The 21,034-nt window shown below is 42.5% G+C and overlaps 1 long non-coding RNA gene and 1 pseudogene across 4 annotated transcripts in view; both read right to left on the minus strand.

Annotated features, from left to right (window-relative positions):
- LOC126500220 (uncharacterized) overlaps window positions 1-21,034 on the minus strand; it is a 301,499-nt gene that overhangs the window by 167,712 nt on the left and 112,753 nt on the right. The gene's annotated exons all lie outside the window — the stretch shown is intronic.
- Window positions 12,998-13,507, minus strand: LOC126500218 (cytochrome c-like; annotated as a pseudogene).

Genomic DNA, 21,034 nt, shown 5'->3' on the forward strand with positions numbered 1-21,034 from the left:
ACCTCTCTGTACATCTGTGAGGGAATATTAAGTCTGGGTTAATGAAGTTGGGAAGACCCACCTGAAACGCAAGCATCACCACTACTGGGATATAGGACTAAACCAAAAAGAAAGAGTGACAGATCAGGGACATCCATCTGTGTTTGCCTCGTGGCTGTGAAGCCAGCGTGACCCGCTGCCTCACATTCTTCTGTCCTGACTTCCCCGCCGTGATACACCACACACTGTGAGCCAGAATCAAATGCTTTTGCCTAAGTTCATCTTGCGAAGTGTTTTGTCCCAGTCACAAGGAAAGCAACTAATATAAGAGGCAATGGATGGATTTAATTTGGATCACGTTAAGTTTGAATGTGAGTCAATATTGCATCTCTCTCCAGTGAAGTTATGCACAGCAAGCACCTGAAAACCAAGTCTGGCAGAAGGCATTGCTAAAATGTAAAATTAAGAGGCATTTTTAAGAAGTGATATGTTAATTCATGTTGAGTAATTGTGGTCACCCAGAAACAAGAAAGAAGACCAAACCCCAAGGTTTTTCTTTTTAAGTTAATATTTCCTCTGTATGTATGTCTGTGCATCATGTGCAAACTTGGTACCCAGAGAGTTCAGTGGGCATAGGATCCCCTGGACCTGGAATTATGGATGGTTGTGAAGCACCATATGGGTGTTGAAAACCAAAGCCAGGTCTTGTGCAAGAGCAACAAGTGCCCTTAACCTCGAAGCCATCCCTCCAGCCCCTGGTTGGGACCCAGGCAGCTGGAGTCAGGCCAGTTGTGAGACTCTGAAAAAGCAAGCACATGCTCCTAACTACTGAGCCAAAGGGCAAGTTTTAAGAAGAGTCAAAAGTCAGAGGGTGACAAGGATCACATTCCTCCCAAATGTGCCTGAAGTCTTGAGAAGCAACAGCTACCATGTCTCCTCCCACCAGAAGATGACAGAGGTGAGGACAAAGAGAGATCACCGGAGCAACAAGGAGACCAGGAAGATGGGGTTCTATGATCCCAGCACTGAAGAGACAGAAGGAGTACTGTCAATTATTCCAGGGAAGCCCTGTATCATCACTAAATCCTGCGACACACACGCACAAGCCCCCCAAAGAAACAAACACAAGAGGAAAGAAAAAAAGAAACGGAAGAAGAATGTGCAAAGGCGTTCGGTTGAAATCCAGAAGTTCCAAGGTGGATCTGAGCGCTACAGAGGTGACAATAACTGGTACAGAGCAGGAGGAAAGAGAGGCCCACCAGGGACAAGGATCCCGAGACAATTCTCCCTGTATTTTCACCTCTAAAAGATGTGTGTGCACATGCTTGTGAGGATACGTAAGGTCACCCTTCCAAGGAAAAGAGAGTTCTCCAGCTTTCTCCTTAACACATCTCACCAGGAAATACCTGCCTGGCTGCAGAAACATCCTCCTTCTTCATTGGCTTTTTTTTTTTTCTGTACTTACTGCACATCCTCAAATGCTGTGCTGAGAGGTCAAGCCGCATGGAACGCTCTGCAGCAGCCCCAAGATGGACAGGGAGAAAGGACGCTTGATTTAGCAAACTCTCTGTATCCCTTGATAGTGCAACGTGCCATGTTTTCTACTCTCTTTAGAGATAGGGTCACGATGCTCACTCAATTAGATAATTCTTCTGTCAATAAAGAGACGACTTATTCCATTAGTCTGTGGTTATTTTTCAGCTGAACAAACAGTAAGTGCAGGAGGCTCTGCAGATGCTTGGTGCTCGTGAAAGAGCCTTTCTAGAACACTAAGTCCAAACCGTTTACTCTACTACTGAACAGATAACGTAGCTGAGATGCATTAACCCACTTAGGGGGTGCATCTATTTTGGGGAGACACGGTAGGGCCATTCCTCACATGCCGACCTCACGACTCCAGGCCGTTCAACAGTAGAGATCACACATCATAATACTGTACTCAGTGCTGTGAACGGCAAAGCCTTCAGATAAATCCAATCACCACGCAGATAAACGAAGACATGTGCTTTTCAGGGCAAATAAACTTTCTATTCATAAAAAGTTATTGCATTTGGAAAATGCTGTATAAAAGATGAAATCCCTCCTCCTGTCTCTCCTTCTCCCCTCTCCCCTCCTTTGCCATATGGATCTGCTGTTGGCAGGGCTCCTCTTGGGGGAGGGGGCAGGGTACAAGGATGGCTGTCTTCCAAAGGCAAGCCTCAAGGCATAGCATACATCAGAGAAGAAGAGAAGTGGCGCACACGACACAGGAGTCCGTGGGGTTCATCCCCCTGCCCAGCAGGCCCGAGTGATGACGAGTCCTGAGGCTAAAGGAGGTAGTTATGGCCCAGAACCTGCTCCTGGCACTTTTCTGATTATAAGAATTTGGGGGGAAAAATGCTTGGAAACAGTTCAAAGGACAAACTGAAAGTCTCTCACTGTGCCCGAAGGGGACTGACTACTTCACAGAGCTCTGATGATAAAAACTTCCACAATCTAGCTGGCCAACTACTGGTTGCCAGTCAGCACGGTTCAGCACAGCTCCCCGTCTTTGGCTCATGCTGTTCTGTCCATCAATCGAGAGCTCCTTCTGTTCCTCAGTCCCCCGCCTACTCACTTCCAGTGCTCAGTGCAGAAGTCAGCCTTTCCAAATTACCTCCCTCAATGATGCCAGCTCTCAGCTTCCTTCTCCTTCTGAACACCCATGGCACTCTGTGTCTGCTATTTCTGTGCCTCAGATTTATTTCACCACGTATGACGACCCCAGCATTGCGAGTGAAGCTGGACTGCATTATTAACTTTGACCCTATTTGTACAGACGCCAGGTACTGCCTGCAGTAGGAGTAGAGCGTCTCCTTTGGACTTAGGAACACACTTACTTAAATGAATGCCCTCAGGGTACTATATCTCCTCCTTAGTAGGAAGCCAACCTCGTACCCACTGTGAACTAATGAAGAATAAAGGCAGAAGGGAAGCTCCCCAGGCATGTTTAAATTTAACGACCCCACAGAAACCAATCACAGTAAACTCTGAGCGTGGCCAGACTGGGAAAGGAAAGCAACTGTTGAAGGCTTCCACACTTGGCAAAAGTTGCACGGTCTCAGCTTCAACACCATGGTGCTGCCGTGCCATAAGGAAGCACAGAGGAATGACCAGCCCGAACCCGGGGTTCTACACTTGGTTCGAAAAGATGTGGGTGTCCCAGGGACTCCATGAGAACCTAACTAAAGAAGTCTGGCCAGTGATTTTCCTTATTAGAGTCAGGGTATCTCACTGGTGTGACGTGAACCACAGCTGACCTTGGCTTCTTCCTCACTAACAATTACCCCTGAGCTCATCGCTCTGCCTAAGGAGAGTCTCCATCAATTGAGTCCTTATGTATTCATACACACATCCTTTGACTGAACTGGTCCATTGTGAATGAAAACACAAGTAACCTTAACCAAGACCTGGTCATCATCCACAGCCTCTAAGACCAAAGATGCCTTCCTTGCCCAGCTCACATATGTCACCTTGAAGCCCAGACCCTTGCCCTGGCTCTGCCCTCTGCAGTCCTCAGCCTGATTCTAACCATATGATGCCTGTACTTCCAGTCACTCATTGCTACCCACTGACTAGAATAACTCAAGACAGCCTTGTAGACAGCACAAATCTTACTCTAAGAGCCAATGTCATTCACCCGAGCCTCTCCTAAATGTCATCTCATCATACAGCTAGACAGTTCTCAGAGATGCCGCATGTGATATAACTACCAGTTTACTGAGAGTCAAACAGGCATCAATTTTACTGTTCACTTTGGTCTTCCTTCCCAGCTTTTATTTTTAACAAAATTGTTGGCACCAAGACACACTTTTAAAGTTTCAGACACCAGAAGAGCAATAGCTGTATTAAAAGGCGAGCCTTTTTTTCCTCCTTTCGTAACTTAAAAACTTGAACCTCACATGGCTTAGACAGCTCTTCAAAAGTTACTAAAATAAATCTTAAGAATGTTTTATGTTTTGTTTTTGATTCTCTGTCAGCTTGGAAACAGTGAGGAAGTTTTGTGCCTCCCATATCTCCTGGAGACTGACTCTCCAGGGCAAAGAGTTTTTCATAAGCAATAACAAAAAAGGGCAAAACAGCTACTTAGCTTCACAGGCTTCAAGGCACAACTTGTTTCCAGCCCAGTAGCGTTTCCTAAGGCCTGTTTTTCTCAAGCAGCCCTTGAAGTGAAGCACAGCCTGGTTATCAGGCAGCCCTGCCTTTGGTCTGTTTTCTAGAGGGTTCCATTCTGGCTTTCTTCAGAGTAAAGGAGGCACAAGGACTTACTTTACCTAGGCACTCTCCAGGTACTTGGGACTCCACTGGGAGTATATCAAGAGCCCAGGCCTTTTTCTATGGCAACATATTGCAGCCTTGACAAGAGAACCACTCACTGGGCAGGCTAAATTAGAAAATTCATCCAAGTATGCTAGCAATTTTTTAGAAGACAGCAACTTACTTAAAAGTCATTTCTGCTCATTGTTTTGAGGATGAAATTGGAGAGACAGAAAGGCTACTGAGAACATTCACTTTAGCCTCTCCCTTTTGAGTCGGGCACTATGGGTACCGATGGGCTCCAGCATTGGTTGGAGTCTCAGTTCTAAGTATTTCAGGGGCACAGGTGATTCCCTGAAAGCTGTTTCAGAAAATAGGGGAAGATGTGTTGGGACGTTCAGAACTGAGCAGCACCCCATAACTAAATCAAGTATATTTGAAAAGGAAATATCCTTTGAAATTCACATGTTAAATCATTTACCCCAGGACTTCAAAATGCTCTGATATTTGGAGATAGAACTTCAAAAGTTAATTAAGTAAAAATGAAGGCACTAAGGTAGGCTCTAATCCAATATGACAAGCATCCTTATAAGAAAAGAAACTTGGTACTCAGTCAAGCCAAAGGCAAAGCAATATAAAAACCAGGGACTAGACAGGCAGGGAGGCATACGCTTTACTCCCAGCACTTTAAAAGCAAAGACAGGTGGATGGATCTCTGTGAGTCTGAGGTCAGCCTCCTCTACATTGTGAGTTCTAGACCATCCAGAGCAGCAAGGGAGACACTTTTCAAAATCAAAACCCAGAGAGAAGGTGGCTGTCCACAAGCCAAGGAGAGGGGCCTCAAAAGTCAACCCTGAAAAATTTTGATATTGGGTTTCTGACCTCCAAATCTGCGGGGAGGGGGTGGGAAAGGCCCCATTGTTTTAGCCTCCCAGTCAACTCCAGAAAAATGAAAATAATAAATAATTTTGTATTAACTCGGGTCGGCTTCTGTTTTCAAGAGGTTTAGGAAAGAAATCTTACAGGTTTCAGAAGAGAATCCACACTATCTGTAGGCCTGTGGATGAGTTATGTAATCCTGTCATGGGCTCCGAGTCACACGCTAGGCCCTGGAACAGAAGAGATTTGTGAGGCTCTTCCATCCTGGAGCAAGTTCCTTCACAGTCTGGCTGCCCACTGTGCGATTAAAAGGCTTCAGAAGAAGAAAAGCAGGCCAAGGAAATGATTCCTGTTATATAAGGTCCCTCTGCAAGGAGGTCAGGAACTGGCCACTCACGAGCTTCTCAGTTCTGGATACTTCGGAGCCTTTGAATTCCGCAGCCTTCCTGTGTCTTTTATTTTAGTTCCATGTTAGGTAACTGACACTCTCTTCCCTGTCCTGCTCACATTTTGGGTTGATTTCTACAGTGAATTGAAAAAGGAAAAAAATCACCTGGGAGCTTCTTTCTGATAATAAAAGCTCTCTCTCTCTCTCTCTCTCTCTCTCTCTCTCTCTCTCTCTCTTTCTCTCTCCCTCTTTCTGTAAAATATTCGTGAATAACAACCAGTTTCCATTCCCCACTTTTTCAAATCTTTGCTCAAGGCAGGAAGTCAGCTACAAACTTAGACAGTTTGTAACTTAGTAATGACAAAGTTAGTGCTATTCCCTTGCTTACTAAGGTAAAAACAGCTCATTCACCAAGTATCTCAAGGAAATGGTGAGTACCGTATTTAGCCCTAGGAGTCTTTCTTTGTGCCCATTGGCTTCGTTCTTGAATTCTAAGCTAACTGATCAGTCCTAAAGCTCAAGGGGTGTCCCTCACCAAGCCAAAAAAAAATAAAAGACTTACTTTTAAAACTCAGCTTGTTTCCTATGCCACACCCACATAACAGTAACAATACCAACGGCGAAGACGCCACTTTTCAGACCACCTTTACAAGCAACATGACTAACGATAAGAGGTCTGTGTGCTCTTGTTGTCGTTAACCCCTTTGTAAAGATGAGAATACCAGGAGATACACAGGTAAAGGACTTAGTCCAACAGGAGAACAGAGAGCTAGGCATACAACCTTGATGAAGGGAAGAAGGGAGGAAAAGGAAAAACGAATGGACGGCAACCAACCATGAATAGTTTGGCTGGTGGCGCATTCAGTTGTCCCTAATAGCCGCATGTTTTTCAAGAAAGTATTAAGGAAGTTAGCCCTCTTGTTTCCCCCCTCCCCAAAAGTAAAGTTAGCCCTCTTGTTTATCCCCCCCCCCAAAAGTAAAGTGGGCATCATAGCTCTGGTGACGGTGATGTGAGCCTCTGCTGCTGAAGAAAAAGGGGACGGTGATGAGGATAAAGAGGTTGATGATTTTGACCACAGAGGATTAGGGGAAACGGGTTTGCATGAGTTAAACACTGAAGCCAAGACAGGGTTAGAACATCTAGTTCTAGTTCTCAAAAGTCATCATAGAGAACATAGTAACCAAATATAGTCAAAATGCTTGGAGACATAGAAGAATCAAGACTATCCTCAGCGTTCATTATGAATATGAATAACTATTGCACTTGCAAACCAATTTAGAGAGATTTCCACTTGGACCTGAAACACAGAGTACTCACACCGTGCGAGGCTGAGTGTCAGTGTGTTTAAAAGCGCTATCTAAGGCAGGTGAGTGCTTTGGATTTTCTCAACATGGGAACTAAACAGACAGGGCCTTTTCTGGCTGCACAATCTGAGCAGCGTCTGCTTTCCAAGGCCTACTAGTTGTACAGCTATGAGATACTACAGATGACATTACTCAGCATGGAGCCAAGCCAGCTCTCTGGGAATTTTCATTACCTATAGTACTTTCCCAGTTACACTTTGAATGTTTTCTTTCTTAAACCTATCTTTGGACCTTCTTAAGCATTTAAATCCGAATCAATATTGACAGAGCAAAATTTGCCTAGTTTTCCCTTCATGAGGCTTCTCTGGAATATACGTCTGAATTTTTCTTTCCTTCAGATGCTGACATACAAAATAATGAAAAGCCAATGTGGAAACAAACAAAGCAGGAATGTTCGGTCGACCTTGTACCAACGCTTTGAAAAGAGATAGGAAAAGAAAGAGGGAGGAAGCGTTAAACAAAAAGACTAAATGGCCCTTCCTGTGGAAGCAGAGGTGGTGACAAAGAGAGAAAATGGTGATTCCCTAGGGGAAGAGGGTTTGAAGCGATGTTCAGCCTAACAGCCTGGGCGCAGACATCGTGGAGTATCTTCCATCAGGCCACAACATGGGGATGGGAAGAGAAAGACGGCCCCACCCCCATGCCGACCCAGCATTCTCCAGTCAGATGCATGGCCACTGTTGACAAGAACCAACAGAGGTAACATCCACATCCACAAGCTCAGAGAAATGAGGTTCCCGCTTCAATGGCGTGAGAAGACTGCACCCCAATCAAGGGAGGCCCTAAGGAAAAGATGAAAGACCATGGAGTGTTGCGTGTCCATCACATGAACTGTGCTTAATCCATAATTAAATGAATGTCGGTGCTTGGCCTTTGCTTTCTAAGCTATATAGGTGTGACGTGTCAGATCTGCAATTTATTGCAAATGCTGTCTTAAAAAAAACAAATGAACAAAAGATCATAGAGGAAGAGAGAAAAAACAGCTGGCAAATCAAGATAATGGTACATGCATTTACACAAACACTGTGAATTTTTCATAGGTGTGGCATCTTCCAAAATAAATGTGAAGCAAAAGAGGAAACACTAACCTAACGCTGCCAAGTCAAGCCTTTGACAGACCTCCAGCTTATAAATTATTTTCTTATTCATATGATGGCTTTGGTTAAACTCACTTTGTATTTTAAGAAACCAAGAGCCTTCGCATAAAACTACAATTTCAAGATAATTTTTGAAACATTGGATCTCCCTTTCCTCATGGCAACCACTGGGTGAAAGCAGATCTCCACCGTCCCTGTGCACAGGGCATGAACTCAGTGATGCTTCCAGCGCCTTATTGAACCCTCAGAATTTGATGTGTGGCCCTTCGATAAAGATGAGCTTGGAAGAAAAGAAATGATGAAGCCCACTGATAAAAGGGAAAGGGAAATTAAATGCAAGAATACTGAGAAGTCCAAAGAAGAAGTAAAGGCCTTTTGCTCAATCCCCCGGATTATGTTGAAAAACAGGCCAAGTAAAACAGTGATGGAGACAGGGCAGTGTTGGCACTTGTACTGTGTTTATCTGGGATTCTGTGGAAGGCAGTCTTATTTGTGTTTGTACTTCTTTTAGAAGGCATGGCTTTGCATGGCTTTATATGCTTATAAATATTCTACAAATGTGTTTTATTGAGGAAGAAAGTGGATGCTATACAGACACAGCCCTGAAGAATGTGCCTACCAATAACTGAGTGCAGAGAGCAATGGACATGGGTGATGAAAGGCGACTGGAATCTAGAGAGCAATGGTGCTTTAATTTTGCTGCGATAAAACATCAGGACCAGGGAAGCTTACAAAAGAAAGATTTTAAATGGGCTTGTGGTTCCAGAGGGTTAGAGTCTGTATTGGCCGAGTCAAAACTTTGCAATCAACAGCTGAAAACTCACACCCTCAACTGTAAGCAGAAGGCAGGGAACACACTGCACAGGTCTTTTTAAACTCAACCTTGCCCCTAGTGGCACACTTCCTCCAGCAGGGTCACTCATCCTGATGCTTCCCAAATAATTCTGCTGGCTGGCTCAAGTATTCAAACACGAGTCTGTCTATAGGGACCATTGTCCTTCAAACTGCCATAAGCAGTAGTAACTGCCCAATATAATAAATATAAAAGGAACTAATACTAATTGAGAACTTATTCCTAAGCATTAAACCGAGCACTTTGTTTTATCTCATTTAATCGTCACACAGACCTAGGAGAAGGGCACAATTATTACCATGCTTTTGCAAAGAGGAAACGGAGGCAAAGACATATGAAAGGCCATAGAGCCTTCTGGGCCCCAGTTGTCTGATATAGAATTTGCCTTTACAGCACCCCATGCATGTGCAGAGCCAGCAGCTGCTGTGCCTGTATAGCAGGTCAGCTTCCACTTTCTGTGCTCTGCATATAATATTTATCCCACTTAACCCCCATGGCAAACACAAGTGCAGTGGCATCAAGGAAACAAGGGATAGTTTGCATCTGAGAACTACAGACCTCAAGCCTTACACTGGGGGCAAATGGAAAAGTATGGCTCCAAAGAGTGCTCCCTGTAGTCTTCTCTGACTTCAGCACATAGATCTCATGTAGATGATTTCAATTTTGCTTTTAATATACGCATACGTTTTAATGAACGTCAATTGTTCTCCACTTTTTCTTATCCGACGTTGGGCCAAGATATATGCTTTTATATGCTACTAACACATAGGATGTATTTACAGTGTTGCTTTTATGAATGCTGGATTCTCATTTCCAGAATGGTTTTATTCTCGTATATTTCCTCAGAAGACAGGAATAAACAGTCCTATAAAACATGATGGTTGAGTACATCATAGAGTTAAAAGAGCTTCAGGCTGTTTAGAGTAATTAGACTATAAAGGGGGAAACAGACCATATGTATATTTGTTATATCCATAAAATGTAACACATGGAAATAAATTCTGAGAGTGGTGGTGGACGTATTGGTGTGTTACATGTCAGCGTGTAGCCCTGGAGTTCAGGGCCAGTCGGGGTTTGTCAAGTTGCTTCCATTTGGGACCTGAAAGGGTCGAATCACCACAATAAATGCTGGCTTTGGCTAACCAAGAGTGACATCACACAGACACACTGCCGTTTGCCTCACCTCCCCCCAACTCTCTTCTTTAGTTCTTCTAACTCCCCAATAACACAGAGAGTCACATCTCCCTCAAACTTTAAGAAGTGATCTCCTGTGCCAATGCTTTCAAGTGTACTTCCCGAGGCAAGTGGATTTCTGTGAGTTTGGGGCCAGCCTGGCCTATAAGAGCTAGTTCCAGGACAGGCTCTAAAGCTACAGAGAAACCCAGTCTCAAAAAATAAAACTAAATTTCCCTCAAAAGAACAATACTCAATTTCATATGGAAAAACTAGCCAAAGATAGCCAAAACAATCCTGTATAATAAAGAAACTTCTGGAGCCAACACAGTCCCTGACTCCAAACTCTACTACAGAGCTACAGTACTGAGAACAGTATGGTATTGGCATAAAAACAGACAGAAGGACTAATAGAAACAAATCGAAGACCCAGATACCAATCCACATACCTACGAACTCCTGATTTTTGACAAAGAAGCAAAAAATATAAAATGGGAAAAAGAAAGCATATTCAGCAAATGGTGCTGGTATAACTGGATATCAACATGTAGAAGAATGAAAATAGATCCATATCTATCACCATGCACAAAACTCAAGTCCAAATGGATCAAAGATCCCAACATAAATCCAGCCACACTGAACCTCATAGAGTTGTTTCTAACTAGCGTTTATAATTTTAAGTAATTTGTTTCTATTAATTTTTTTCTGCCTCATGGCTTTGTTATCTTTACTCTGTCCTGCACATGTTATTTTCTTGCTTCCTCCATGTCTGGCTGGTGGCTTTGCCTTCTTCTTCCCAGCATCCTCTCTGCCCCCAAAATCCTGCTTAGCTATTGACTAATTAATCACACCAATCAGAGTGACATATCTTCACAGTGTACAAAAAGATTATTCCACAGTACAGAATAGCTAAGATTAAAAACACAAGTGACAGTTTATACTAGCAAGGATGTGGAGTAAGCGGAACATTCCTTCATTGCTGGTGGGAGTGTAAACTTGTACAGCCAATTTGGAAAGCAATCTGATGGTTTCTCAACTGGGAGTTAATTTACCTCAATACCCAGCTATGCCACTCCTTGGCATACACCCAAAGAAAGCTCAATCACACCACAAATATAGTTGCTTAACTATGTTCATAACAGCTTTATTTGTAATAGCCAGAAACTGGAAACAAGCTAGATGCCCCTCAACAAAAAAAATGGATAAGGAAAATGTGATACATTTACACAATGGAGTATTACACAGCTGTTAAAAACAATGGCATCAGGAAATTTCCAGGCAAATAGATGGAATTAGAAAAAAGTCATCATGAATGAGGTAACTCAGACACAGAAAGACAAACAAGGTATGGGCTCACTCATAAATGAATAATAACTGTAAAATAAAATAAATAAACTGTGCTACAATTAACTGGCTCAGAGAGGCGAGGAAACAAGGAGGGCACAAGGTGGGGGGAGGTGTATGGCTCTCCCAGGGGAAGGGAACGAAAGGAGATCTCCTGGTTGAACTGGGGGCAAGAGGGCGTGGGAACTTGAGGGATCTAGGTTGCAAAGTGAGCAGATGGGGAGCGTGCTGAGAAAGGTGACTGGAAAGGGGACTTTATGGACTTGAGTAGGAACCTGATGCCAGAGAAAATTCTAGAAGTCCACTAGGATGGCCCTGGCCAAGACTCCTAGCAGCAGTGGATGCATAGCCTGAACTGGCCATTCCCTGAGATCAGATTGGTGACTACCCTGGTTGTCAGTGGAGAGCCTTCATCTAATGGCTAATGTGTTCCAAGCGTGTGGTGTATGGTGTTAGATATAAAATAACATGATTCCTTGAGGCTTTATCAAGCGGCTTTGGTGTTATTTTCCCTTCTTCACTTCTTTTCCTTTTGTGTTGACCTCCTTCCCCCTCGCTAGTTGAAATCTTGCAGTTTTCTTTTTTTATAGCACCTGCTCTCCCTCCCAATCCCACCCCCTTATGTTTTCTTTATGTTCCCCCTGTTTCTTCAGGTGCTCTATGTTAGATACTCACATCTGAAGATCTGGAGCTAGGAACTACAGATGAGCGCTACCATGCTCCATTTGTCTTTCTGGGTGCAGGTTACTCATTCAGTTTAATATTCTCTAGGTCCAACCATTTACTTGAAAATCTCATAATTTGATTTTTCTTTACAGCAAAATAGTATTCCACAGTGCATATGTAACACATTTTCATTATCCATGCATCAATTGAGGGACATTCCAGTTGTGGGGTATGTTTATTGCACTATGACATGCCCAAGATTGTCAATAAAGTTTACCTTGAATAACAGAAATTAACTAGCTACTAGCTGACCAAAACTAACCATCGAGTTTTTAGAGGCTCCAGGACATATAGAGAGGTACAGGAAGTAGTAGGGAGGGGCTTAGAGAGATGCTCCACCTTTTGGATCAAGGAAGTAGAGAAGAGGTTCTGTCTCATTTCTGAAGGAAATTCCATCAAGTTTTTCTTTATTTGGGACAATGTTGGCTGTGGGTTTGTCCTGAAAAGTCTTTATTATATAGAGATATGTTCCCTTCAATCCTACTCTCTCTAGGGCTTTTCTTTGAGATTATAATTTAATTACAAATTTTCTCCCTTCTATTTCCTTCCTCCAAACACCCCCACATACCTCCTCATGCTCTCTTTCAAATTCATGGCCTCTGTTTTCATTAATTATCACTGCATGCATATAATAATACCTCTATGTATGTTTTCAGGGCTGACTGTTTAGCACTAGGCAGTCAGTTGGTGTGCTCTTCCCTAGTGAAGGCCACTCCTCCCATTCTATACTTTACCCAGTTGCCTATAGTTCTTTTTTTTTTTCTTTTTCACTTTTCTATGAGTCAGTTTTAGTTAAATCAGGACTGTCCAACAAAACATTGCTAGCCATTCATGATCTGAATTTTGGTGTACGAATTTAATTATGGTACACATTAAAAGTCATGAGACATTTGTTTTGTAATAAATAAGGCATTGAAATTACTCATTAGTAGCCTTTTTAAGATACGCTATTAGGAACAACAACAACAACAACAACAAAAACTTAAGGCCTGGCAGTGGTGGTGCACGCCTTTAATCCCAGCACTCAGGAGGCAGAGGCAGATGGATCTCTGTGAATTTGAGGCCAGCCTTGTCTACAAGAGCTAGTCCCAAGACAGACACCAAAGCTACAGAGAAACTCTGTTTCAGGGGGGAAAAAAAATAAACTATTGATCTGTGCTCTCTTCCTTCTTAATTCCAGGAAAGATCACTTTTGTTCAAGGGATGTACTTTTTGGGATTCTCCAAATACTCCATCAGGGTATCCTCTCCCCGGGTGATGTTTTTGATCTTGTTGGCATCTATCCATGAGAATCCAGTGGCTGACCTGTCTTCCCCCAAACAGACTGTGGAGGTTTGGTCCAGTATTATGCTTGCCTCCCTTTTCCACAGTGTGGCACTGGGCACACTTACGAGCAAAAATTTCCTTGCCTCTGTCAACAATGCCCATTTTAAATTCACTCCTGGGTAACCAACACCACAATGCTATTGACCAAAAATGGGCATCCTGATCTCTAGCCCAAGGGCACACTGGCTTGCACCTATTTCTGCCTAGAGATTTTTTCTTTTTTTTAAATGGTTGAAGACTTGTTGGCTCTTCTCTGTCCACTAGGCATGTTCATTTGTGTGATCTTTATTCTGCTCATGTTTTCATCCTTATTCTGGTCATGTTTTTGCAGTAATGTTGGTAAGACCTTATGGATGTGGCTTCTGATATAGTAACTAAAGAACACAATCTCACTCAATATAATGTTTTCTAGCTCCCTCCATTTGCCTGCAAATTTCAAGATGCCATTGTATTTTTCTGCGTGTAGTACTCCACTGTGTAAATGTACCACATTTTCCTTATCCATTCTTCAGTTGGGGGGCATTTAGGTTGTTTCCAGGTTCTGGCTATGACAAACGATGCTGCTATTAACATAGTTGAGCACAAGTCCTTGTGGTGTGATTGATCATCATTTGGGTATATAACCAAAGTGGTGTTGCTGAGTCTTGAGGAAGGTTGTTTCCTAATTTTCTGAGAAATTGCCATACTGACATCCAAAGTGGCTTTACCAGCTTGCACTCCCACCAGTAATGCAGGAGTGATCCCTTTACTCCACAACCTCTCCAGCATAAGCTGTTTAGAGACAGGGTTTCTCCGTAGCTTTTGGTTCCTGTCCTGGAACTAGCTCTTGTAGACCAGGCTGGCCTCGAACTCACAGAGATCCGCCTGCCTCTGCCTCCCAAGTGCTGGGATTAAAGGCATGCACCACCACCGCCCAGCTATCTTGGCCATTCTTACAGGTGTAAGATGGAACCTCAGAGTTGTTATGATTTGCATTTTTCTGGTGGCTACCCCAGACACTAAGACACAGCACTGAGAGAAACAATTAATAAATGGGACCTCCTGAAACTGAAAAGCTTCTGTAAAGCAAAGTACATGGTCAACAAGACAAATCAGAATGGGAAAAGATCTTCACCAACCTCACATCAGAGAGAGGTCTGATGGCCAAAATATACAAAGAACTCAAGAAATTAGTCACCAAAAGAACAAATAGTCCAATTAAAAAAAAAATGGAGTACACACCTAAGCAGAGAACTCTTAACAAAGGAATCTAAAATGGCTGAAAGACACTTAAGGAAATGCTCAACATCCTTAGCCATCGGGAACATCATTTTAAGCCCACAAGCACCCACTTCCTGTGTTTATTCACTCCGTTAGCATCTGGCACAACCTGCTAGAGCCACAGTATAGAGATTCCTGTACAGCTGTGAATGGTAATGATTGAATCCATGAGACACCAGGAGAAACTATTTGGGAAGATCCTTAAAGAGTAAGACGAGACCTCTGTCCTCACAGAACTTAGTGTGTTTATATAAGGATTATATAATAAAACATTTATGCAGTATCCCTTACCTGCGAATTCAAGGAAGGGACTTTAGAGAGGGGTCCAAGAGTCATACAGCCAGAGAGGTTTAGGAGAGATGTAGCTATTGGCTTAGCATTTTAAGGAGGCTATGGCTACTTAGGGATTTTTATATGGACATTAAAGGGCAGTAGGAAAACACAATTAAAACATTCTCACACTGGTATTTTGTTGTTGTTTTTTTTTTTCTAGAAGCAACAATGAATTTCAAACTATGGATTCAATGGATGGGAGAAATAAAATTAAACCAAACAAACAAAGGAGAAAAGAAACAAAGGGCTGTGCAAACAGTGCATAGGGGATTTGTTAGCTTGTCTCAGAGGCTGTTTAATGCACAGCTCTTTTCCAACAGCATGGCCAGAATGGAGATTTTTCCCATGACTAGACTTTACCTGCATTATTAAAAACAGCTGCTTGGTTTCTTGTGGGTAACTTTCCAATTTATTACCTTCAAGTATGGATTGTTTTCATTTAAAAAATTCCAAACCACACAACTATATATATATATATATATATACACAATACTGCGGACTCTGATAATATCTGTTAGACATTCAAAAGCAACAGCGTTCCATTTAATGGAGCCAAGTTCATTTATTCTGTAAACGTTTAGCACAGTCTTGTAGCATTTACGCCCACAAAATCAGAACCTCTGAAGTCAATAAATGAAGGGTAGCGTGTCAGTCACAATTTACATTCCCAGCTGATAGCCACAGTAATGAAGCCCTTCAGGATTATTAAAATGCATTTTGTGCAGAGCATTTATTACTTGGCATTTATTATTTATGATTCATTGAAAGATGAAGCTAAGGGAAATAAAAGACAAGCTAAACTTTCTCCAAAATAATGAGGTCCTATTCACTCTCAGCCACACGCACACTTTTATGAGGGCGTAGCTGTTTTTGCTGGTTTCGTTCTGGAAAGCAATGATCTTCTCTTTATCTTTATTTAAGATGTTTATTTACCTCTCTATTTAGGATAAAGAGAGCCCTTTCCTAAGCATACTGATTGAGAACAAAGGAAGTGCTGTGCATAGGCCTTGGGTGATTTAAAACTGCATTATTTAAAACACCTGACGGATAAAATGTTACTTTGACATGAAATCACAAGAGCAAATTATTTCACGTTTTCTGATGGAGTAATTAATGACCACACTAGGGCCAGCTGACTGGTGGATCTGTCAGAATCTGAAGAACTAAGGACTACCATCATTGTGCTCAGAGTGATGTCCCAGAGGAGAATAACACAGTCCGAACACACATCTCTGATTTAGCCCATCTCTTTTTCACACAGGATAGCAGTATCTTGGTTACCTAGCTCCATCTTTCTACTGTTCTGAAGGGAATTTCCTATGTTCTACTTTTTATCATTTAAAACAATTTTTAAATTTTAATATATTTTTATCATATTCTTCTCTCCCCCAAGTCCTTACGGATCCTCTCACCCTCCCTCCTCACCCAACTTTAAGTTCTTCTCACAAAACAAACAAAAACCCAATACAACAGAAAATAGTCCTGTCTTAGTTAGGGTTTCTATTGCAGTGAAGAGACACCAGACCAAGGCAACACAACGCTTATAAAGGAAAGCATTTAATTGGAGCTTGCTCACAGTTTGGAGGTTTAGTCCATTATCGTCATGGCAGGAAGCATGGTAGCATGCAGTCAGACTGGTGCTGAGAGGTAACTGGAAGTTTTACATCTGAATTGACAAGCATCAGGAAGAGAGAGACACTGGACCTGGCTTGAACTCCTGAAACCTCAAACCCCCAGTATACACTTCACCAACAAGGCCACGCCTACTTCAACAAAGCCACACCTCCCAACAGTACCACTCCCTATTAGTCTATGGAAACCTTTTTCATTGAAGCCAACACATTGCCCTCCCTGTCCCTCTTAGACTTAAAGCCATGACATAATGCAGAAACCATTCAGTACGTCATCAAACGTCCACATAGTCTGTCGGTCTTAACCCTGTTTAAAAGTCCCTACACTCAAAATCTCTTCTGAGACTCAGGACAATCTCTTAAATCTAATCCATTCAAAACTGGAAGTAACCTAGATGTCTCCCAAGAGAAAAATAGTTAAAGAAAATGTGATACATTTACACAATAGTGTTACTCAACTGTTAAAAAAAAATGACATCATGAAATTTTCAGGCGAAGTGATGAAACTAGAAAAAAATCATCCAGCCTCAAAAAGACAAATAGGGTATGTATTTGCTTAGGCAGATATTAGCTGTTAAATCTATGCTAACCAATCTACAATCCTTAGAGCAACAGAGGGTAGATTAGAGTAAGGGACTAGAGGGACCAGAAAGATCAAGTTAGGAAAGGGAAACAAAATACATCCATAGATATGGAGGGAAGGCGGGGTTGGAATGGGAGAATCAAGTGGGGAGGAGCAGGGAAGAGGGAGCTGTGGGAAGGAATATAGGGAAAGACAGCTAAATTAAGAGTCATTTGAATACTATGAATGCCTAATACAGCAGAAACTTCCTAAAATATATACAAATATGAAGGTGAATAAAATGAAATCATTTAAAGGTTTCTTCCTCAAAGTAAAAAATTCAGAGTCCAAGCCTCCTTGACCATATTGTACATGTTGGTAGCAATGTCTCTTGGGGAAAAACGAAATCTCAATGCTGGGTATACTGTAACCCATTATGAACCATTTCTTCCTTGGAGTGTGTCCTTGGGCAGAAGAACAAGTAAATAATTTTATTCTGATTATTTAGCTATTTATCATACTGATAAAATCCCAGAGTGTGAGAAACTCTCACACTCTCGTGGTCTGCGTGACGAAGGAGCCATCATCACAGGCACAGGGCTGTAGCGCACCAGAAGCCTCCCTGCTGACATTCATACCCCATTCTGTCCAGAGCAACATTCACCAAGGGCACAGTTTCTAACTGTACCTCAAATTCTCATCTCATAAACTAATACAAGCATAATATATACTAAAAATGACTGACATAATAATGACAATAATTCACATGGAGACCTAAAAATATGAATAATTAATCCCATTGGTTTTCATAGCCTCATTTCCCATTCAGGCGTTATCCATGAAGTTAAGTCAGGTTGAAATCTTGATCTCTGACCCAACTGTTCTACTAAAAATGCCACTTCTAATGGCTACCAGCTTTGAACCTGATTCCTATTCCATAAATACTTGAATCATAGTTTGCCTTCCCCAGCAGAAGAAGAAATTCCTTTGTTTGCTAAGAGAACCTTGGTACATCCCCCCCCCCCCAGGTAGTTGTGTTGCTTAGGATGCAGTAGATGGAAGCCATAGCTAACTTAGAAAAGACTTCTCAGCAATGAAATATTGGGTCAAGACTAGGAAGCACACTGGTCCCGTCATCGGTGTGGCTCAAGCTTGATTCTTACATTAGATGAAAATCACTAAAGTCACATACCAGCAAGAAGCTGGAGCAAGTTAAGCGGACCTTACCTCAGTTTCTCCATCTCCAAAACGTGGATACCAGTCATCTGAGGTTGTCGGGGCTATAAAAGGGGTCAATCTATAGGAGCACTTAGAACAGTACCCAGAAAGTATATTTGGAACCCAAGACAGTGTTGGTTCTAGTTAACTGTTATCTCCATCATAAAATGATATCATGAGTAAACTTACAAGTCCAGGCTAGGTTTGATTTCCCAGCAACCACACCTTCAATATAATCTTAAATGATAAAAAGGGATTTCTAATGTATATTGAACAGCTTAACCAAATACATTATCTAATTCATATTTACAACCATACTAGAATGTAGGTATTGTTTTTATTCCTGTTTATAGATGAGGCAACTAAGATTCCAAATGATTTGTAATTATCAAAAGTTCACAGGCTAACAAGATGGCTCGGTGGACAAAGGTACTTGCTGCCAAGCCTGATGACCTGAGTTCTGTCCCCAGGTGCAAATGACAAAAGGACTCCTGCAAGTTGGCTCTCTCTCTCTCTCTCTCTCTCTCTCTCTCTCTCTCTCTCTCTCGTTCTCTCACACACACACTCCACACAAACACACTCCACACACACACATACACTCCATACACACACACATATACACCACACATAATAACGCAATTTTAAAACTTAGAATTCTTTCTCAAAGACCTTCCCCAGTCAGCCACATGCCTTTTCATGTTACAGGCAATCTGTGTCACAAGGGTAGGAAAACTGGCCTAAATGATCAAGAGGGGTGGCTGTTTTAATTAAGCTGCTAGCTACAATTCACTTCAAGAGAAGCCAGAGCATTTCCCATAAGCAGTGAACTTGAGAAGCATAGAAAATAAAAAGTTAAAGCATACCACAGGGGTTGAAGAAGAAACATTCATACTTAATTTTGCTGTTTATAGAGCTTCACCAGGCAAGCTTAAAGCGGCACAGACTCCATGAATTAGTTAAAAGATCTTAACAATAGTTAAACACACATAGCTAAAACTTAAGTGATCCAAAGGCCCTGTAAATGCCATCCAAAATGTCCTTCTTACACTCTGAGTTGTTTGCTGACACTACCCTGAGGGAAAGGGAATGCAGGCCCAAATTTGCTCTGTGAAACAGGTCTCCCTGGGACACACCCTGAGGTTCACGTTTATCTTGCCCAGTTTTCAACACTGCTCAAAGGCTTTTGCTGTCCTAAGACAGGGGCAGCAGGCTTAGGAGACAGCATGAGAGTAGACAGGAAGTGATGAAGGAGTCAGAGGAAAACGAGCTCTCACTGGGGTGTGTTCTGCTCTCACTGAGGTGTGCTCTGCTCTCACTGAGGTGTGTTCTGCTCTCACTGAGGTGTGTTCTGCTCTCACTGAGGTGTGTTCTGCTCTCACTGGGGTGTGTTCTGCTCTCATTGGGGTGTGTTCTGCTCTCACTGAGGTATGCTCCTCTGCTCCAACTGAGGTGTGCTCCTCTGCTCTCACTGAGGTGTGTTCTGCTCTCACTGAGGTGTGTTCTGCTCTCACTGGGGTGTGTTCTGCTCTCACTGAGGTGTGTTCTGCTCTCACTGAGGTGTGCTCCTCTGTTCTCACTGAGGTGTGTTCTGCTCTCACTGGGGTGTGCTCCTCTGTTCTCACTGAGGTGTGTTCTGCTCTCACTGAGGTGTGCTCCTCTGCTCTCACTGAGGTGTGCTCTGCCCTGAAAGTTCTGGTTAGAAGACTGTTAAATGGAATTGCTGCAGCCTTTCTCCCTCACACCAAGAATGCTTTGTGGCACATAGGATCAGACACAAGGAACACGTTTGTTTTGCTGCAAGGATGTGGTTAATATATAAATGGGACTTCAGATGCATTATAAAAGTTGCAAAATGGAAGGAAAACAAACAAGAATTGGAAATTCAGAGAGAGAGAGAGAGATGAGGAGGAGAGAGAGGAGGGGGGAAGGGAAAGAGAGGAGAGGAAAGAAGGGGATAGGAAAAGAAAAGAAGGGACGTGAGAGGAAGAGAAGCAAGACAGATGAGAGAAACTAGTTTAATGAGAAGTTTTTAAACTTTGCCTAGGACTTTAGTCTTCCAGATCCCCTGTAAAAGCTGCAGTAGCATCTCCACAGCTTGTTGCTATTATAATAATTTAAAAAGAGTAGGGGCGTGGCATGGGTTCTCTCACCAACTTCATTAAGTCCAGAGGCTGCCCAAGGTTGCAAGGGGTCCTGACAGGCTCCTGGCTACGTATATTTATAAAAGAAAGAAGAGGAACTTTTGGGATATTCCTAACCCTGTGAAGGAGCCTGAACAGCTAACACATTCTTCTGTGGATACCTTGTTCCAGTTTTGGGGTGCTAAGACATCAAGGCTGATACTAAGTCTAGCAATATAGATTTATCTTTATTCATGCTGCTGTTACACCCCAATAAATCCGTCACGATTAGAAAGCACAGGAAGTAACAGACCTCTGTAACATGCCTACCCTAGCAAACACTGTTGCTTAGCAACCGAATATACAGCACTATCAGCTATTTACCTCATGATGCACACGTGCCTAATAGGGGCTGCAGTTCACCACCGGTGCTCAGCATTGTAAGCGTATCATCCCAAAATTCAAGATTTAATGTAAAATTTTTAATGAATGCACATCACTTTAA

The sequence above is a fragment of the Alexandromys fortis genome, unplaced genomic scaffold, assembly GCF_014885135.2.
Source record: "Alexandromys fortis isolate MF-2015 unplaced genomic scaffold, M_Fortis_MF-2015_v1.1 scaffold_33, whole genome shotgun sequence".
Taxonomy (NCBI): Eukaryota; Metazoa; Chordata; class Mammalia; order Rodentia; family Cricetidae; genus Alexandromys; species Alexandromys fortis.